Source organism: Talpa occidentalis, unplaced genomic scaffold (assembly GCF_014898055.3).
Source record: "Talpa occidentalis isolate TD23 unplaced genomic scaffold, MPIMG_talOcc4v2.1 talOcc4.4, whole genome shotgun sequence".
Taxonomy (NCBI): Eukaryota; Metazoa; Chordata; class Mammalia; order Eulipotyphla; family Talpidae; genus Talpa; species Talpa occidentalis.
Window position 1 is genome coordinate 6550429 of NW_023604295.1, and position 5732 is coordinate 6556160.

The 5732-nt window shown below is 45.0% G+C and overlaps 1 protein-coding gene across 2 annotated transcripts in view; it reads right to left on the reverse strand.

The window, feature by feature from the left end:
* Positions 1-5732, reverse strand: part of MRPS6 (mitochondrial ribosomal protein S6) — a 50758-nt gene that overhangs the window by 16368 nt on the left and 28658 nt on the right. The gene's annotated exons all lie outside the window — the stretch shown is intronic.

The following is a 5732-nucleotide window of genomic DNA, read 5'->3' on the forward strand; positions in this document are numbered from 1 at the left end:
TTGGATTAAGTCGAAGGGAAAAGGAGGAGCCAGCAGGGTGCCCCTGCAGCTGCTGGCACCTGGGAGCCTCAGCGATGGGACGTCTCTGCCTCGATCCCAAATACTTCAGTTCAACCGGCCTACCCCTCAAAAAGTTTTGGGCGCAGGCATTGTTAAAGGTCCCCAGCTCTTGCCGACAAATGTGAGAACCAGGAAGTTGGTTGGCTTCTCGTCATCACTCCAAAAACGAATGATTGTGGCCAAACTGCAGTTCACAAGTGATTTTCAGCAATGATCTCCTCTGACTCTGATTTAAGGAACGAAAGACTGCTTCCCTGGTGACGACGGAACCCTCTATGTAGACGAAGCAGTGAACTCCCCTCCCACCAGGCTGCTTGTGGCTGACGCTGTGCCAGCGGCTGGAAAGGCTGCCCTCCCTGAGGTGACCGGACTTGCTGTCCTGAAGACATTTCCAGAATCTCTACCTGCTTACTGGGAGTTTTCCATTTCTAGCCGTCCCCCACCCCCACCCAGATGCACTTACAGATGAATAAAAGATGGGAAACAGGAAGACTGGCAGGAGTCCTGGTTACTATGGCAGCAAGTCAATGAAATGCCAAAGCACATGAAACTGATAGGGAGCCTGGGAATCAGGTAGACATGGCTGCGCCTGCTGAAGGCTCTCCTTCATGCAGGGTCCAGCTCCTGCCTTCGCCTCCTATTTCAACCCCCTCACGGCACGGGGGGAGGCAGCACTGGAAGGACAAGGAGACCAGGAGAGGTAAGAATCACCAAGTATTTTGATAGTAGAGGCAAAAGGACTATAAAAGTTTATTTTAGAGGCCTGTGAACCTTCTGCATGTCAGTGGATAGTTTAACAAAAATATTTGGGTAGGTTAAGAGCAATTTTTTAAAATACTCCCTGATAGAATCAGAAACTTGGGTTTTGGCCAAGAATCAAGCTTGCACAGCTTGCTAAACAGACCAAAGGGTCCACCAACTTGAGGAAGGGACATCAGAGCTGGCGCTACTCTGCAGGGCAGGGAGGATGGCTAGAGAAGCAAAGGGGACCGGAGGGCTTAGAGCACCAAGATCCAGCTGCTTCTAGAAGAGGAGGCTTTTCCTTAAATCCCATGTGAATTTCATTTGTTCCACCAACATCCTGGAAGCATGATTTAGGACTCCAGGCCCTCCCCTAACGTGGCCTCCTCAAGGCTGCTCCTTACCTCCACTGGATACTGCAGATGCATGGGCCTGGCACACGGGATATGTTCCTTAGACAAACATCTGTTGACTACCCAAGTCAAAGAATAAATGGGAAGAAGAAAGTTGCTAACTAACGTGAACTAGAAAGGAGGAAGGGATTAAATCAAGTCATAAGCTCAAGGAGATACAAGATTGTGGTTTTTGCTGGTGGTTTTGCTGTTAAAAAAGGCCCCAGAGCAGGGCCAACATGCCCTCCAGAGCTCCTGGTGCAAAAGAGCGAGACGGAGAATTCCGTGTCCTTAAAATCAGGTCCCATCAGGCAGGAGCTGGGGTGCTGCTGACCCCCAGTTCCCTCTTCATGGATCAACAAGTAGTAACTATGGTGTCTTTGAGCAGAAACACACATAAGGCGATGTCTTATGTGTCATTATGTGTGCTTCTGGTCATTTGCCTTCTTTCAGCAAAGAAGAGAAGTGGGCAACAGGCCATGGAACCTCAACCGTCACCTGCTCAGTAGAGAGGGGACAACAGGACTTCCAGTAAGTTGGAGGATTCAATGCAGCATCTAAATATGCTCACGCCTGAAAACCAACCAGCACTATGGTGAGGGTCTGTGTGTGTTTTAAAGAACAACTCTGCAAAAATGGGGGAGAAAAGGCGGTAACAGCAATACATTTTTGGAAGAAATTAAATGGGGGAAACCAAGAATAAACCACGTTTACTCTGGAGATGTCCTCAAAAGATCAGGGAATTGTCAATACTGGGTGCTCTGGGTGTGGGCATGAAGAGGGAGACTAAAATAGAGAAATGGCCGCAGAGTTCAAGAGGAAGCCCTACGTGCAGGTTTGGGGGGTCTCTTCTGTGGAGTAAAGCAGAGGGAAGTCTGGAATGAGGGCCACAGGCACAGCTGTCAAAATAGGGTACACATAACCCATGGGTTCAGAAGAAGCAGCGAGACCCCTGTGCTCTCTCCCCACAAAGCTCCCAGAATAATGGCCTGAGGCCCTTATACTTTAAAATCACTAACAATCTTCATTAGGGCGTCTACCCTGTTCAAACACGCTGTAGAAGGCATCTGATTCAGAGCACCCACATATTCAGTGGTTTTAGTGCACCAATTAAGCAGACAGCCACAAGATGAGCACACTTTTGAGAGACCAACACAAATAGGAAAAACCAGAGTAAAAAATGCAGAAGAAAAATGCCAGCATCTTCAGAGATGAGTGGCTATGCCAACCATTAAACAACAAGAGGCTATATAAAAGGAACAAAGGTCTCTTAACAATTAGAAACCTCACAGTAATTTTGAAAAACTTTTTCAACAGAAAGGCTGAAATATAACATTCAGAAACACCCGTAGAAAAAGAAAAAGCAGATGACCGAACAGTCCAGAAGGCCCAAGAGCTAACCAACAGGGGCTCCAAAACAGAGCAAACAGGAGAATCATTACCCCAAGTAGGAACTCAGGCTGCCCGGCTGAAAAGGCCACACTGTAGGGCCAGCACAAGCAAAGAACTTACTGAGCACACGCCGCTGTTATATTTCAAAGCACAGAAACTAGACACCAGAAAAAAATGGTCTGTGCTTACAAATGTCTTTCACAAATGTCTGAAGGAGAACACTTTCCAATCTAGAATTCTATCTTTAGCCCAACTTTCAAACAAATGAGTAGATGCTTTAGACCTGTGGAAAAAAATGAATACTAAGGAGTTGTAAGGCTGGAAAAGACAAGTAAATGTCAGCACCACAGACATCTTGCAGTGGGAGACACAACCATCATCGGGGAGTGGGGGTGCGCCAGGGGCAGCTCTGGGGCTGGGTGAACTGAAGCGCCTCACTCCGCATACTGAAAGGGCCCCAGTGGAAGGCCTCTACCCCTGTGAGCAGGTGCACCCAGGCCCTGGCTTCTCAGTGCCGCTGCTTTCTACATGTCCGCCCTGACGGACGCAGAGACCACACACGGAGCCTGGGACACCCCATGGTGCTTGGAAACAAGAAGAACTCAAACAATGAAGGAGACACATCTCAAAGCACACGGACGCTGGCCTGAAGGGCATCTCCCTGGTTATGCCTGTGAACACACAGTGATGGGTTATAAGTGACTAAATGAAATCACCCACGAGTTCCTACTCATCAGAGGAGAAAAGGGAAGGCTGGTGATTTCAGTGTCACCACGCATCACACCCAAGAGTTAGCAAAATCACTGTTTTTGCACAGTTTAAAGGACACAGACCTAGAAGATAAATGCAGTGGACTGGCTTCTGAGCTTGAAAATCAGCTGCGATGAAAGGACATTACTGCAACAGCATCACCTGAATGAAGACTTTGGATTAAAATAATGTAACGCTATGACTTTCCAGATTCTGGTAATGATTGCGATTTATGAAAGAGTGTCCTTGTCTTAAGAAATACAACCCCGGGCCTCCCCTGGTGGTGCAGCAGTTGAGCACTGGGCTGCAAAGCTGCCCGCAGCCTCTGCAGCACCAGTTTGATCCCCAGCCGTGGGCGAGGGTCCCACATGGCTCGCAGACCTCTCCTGCTGCGTCTGCTGCATCTGCTGCTCCCCTCAGCAGTGTATTTCGTCTGTCTGCCTGCTCTGCTCCCCACTCTGGCTCTGGTGAATTCTCTCACCCTCCCGCGCTTCTGACTGTACCCAGTGCTTGAATAAATAAATAAATAAATAAATAAATAAATAAATGAATAAATAAATCTTAAAAAAAAAAAAAAATACAACCCCCCGCCCACGTACTGAGGGGCCAGAGGGAGATGCTCTCCGCCCGAGGGGCCCTGGCCCGCGCACGGACCAGAGAGGGCGAAGTAGATGCAGCCCAATGTTAACTCCTGCTCCCTCTGGATGAGGACGCCGCCGCTCGTCACAGCAGTCTTACAACTCCCCTGCGATTTGAAATTATTTCAAAATTGGAAGTAAGAAAACAACCTGAAGATTTTTATTTACTCAACGTTTTATCTATAAGTCAGATGCCAGCCAGTACCTGTTCGCCAGGGAGACGTCAGCCACTGCCGCTGGGGCCGGGCAGGAGACCCTTTCTTAACTCTGACACACAGAAGGCACCGCGCATGCAGCCCATCTACACAGAAAATACTCAGCCACAGAAATGTAAATTTTTCATTTTATTCAAAGTTGGTACAGAAGTGCTAACATTTCCATAAAATAATTACTATACTTCAGTTACAGGACAAAATACCACAGAAAGGAATATACTTTGCAAGAAATGTAGTTCATCTTTAAATTTCCAAATACTTCTGAAGGCTAATGCAGCAGCTGGCAAAATAACACACATTACACAAAGAACAGTGTATTTTACAGTCAGTAATAACTGATAGCTCTTTAGCAGATTTGCTTTTTTTCCACTTTTAATACAGTAACACTTTTAAAAACACATTCAACCAAGATCATACATGTCTACAGTTTTTATTAAAAATCAGGTTGTGTACAGTAGGTTAGAATAGTCAAGTTAGAATCGTCTTGTGTGGTTATCAATCCTAAATCTACAATTTCAATGGTATTCCTTTTAATATGGAAGCAACCTGGTTTAAACCAAATTCTACTTTCTGCTTGCAACTAAAACATTTGTTCAGTGAGATGAAACCCAATTTGTCAAAACTTAAAAAAAAAAAAAAAAGCTGTGGACAATAAAGTACACCGGGTATCAGTTTACAATTCAAAAGACTCGCCAGTAACTCAACCACTTCATTTCTAACCACTTTTGGTCTACAGAGCATAACTGACAAATGATACACGTACACAATACACACCCCCAGTGCACACACTGGCTTCTTACAAAAAAAGCTGACAAAGCATAATAGGCAGGACACTAGGAAAACCATTTTCCAATGTTTTAAAAATGCAGTAATACTTACATATCAAAATGACTAGATAAAAGCAGCAGTACATTCTGCTGACGTTTGGCTTAAAAAGAAGGAAATGAATGAAGCAATTTCACAGGATATTAGAAAAGGAATTGGTTTTCTTCTTGAAGAAGACTACTAACTTTTGCACAGCAACTATTTTTGATATCCACCTTGTCAAAGAAAAAGAAAAAGAAAAAAAAAAAAAAAAGCACTGGAAAACCTAACAGTTCACCTGTGACCGCCAACTCAGGTCGGGGCAACAGAAAACGGGGTGTCAGAGGGGAGCGCTCCCTTTCGACACTGCTGGCGATCTATAAACTGAAGCAATATTGGTGGGGAAAGCAGGGAGACAGATCCCACGCCATCCTCTGACACTAAAGCAATTAATATGTCATCACTAAAAAAAATAAAGCTTTTGCATTTTAACAATTCCACAGAAAAGTCCATGAGCAAAAAGACTGCATCTGTTTGCCACTCAAAAGTTAGAGATCTCACAGTGAAATTAGAAAATTCTAATTATACATATTTACACTGCTAGGGCTACTCTCACCTAAGCTAATTAAAGCAACGTTCCATGGAATTATAAGTGAAAAGATATTCTGCCAAAGAATCTTCTAAAGCATTATGTTCTTACAAACCATTTTAAATTTAAAACAACAGTTAAAGGTACAGAA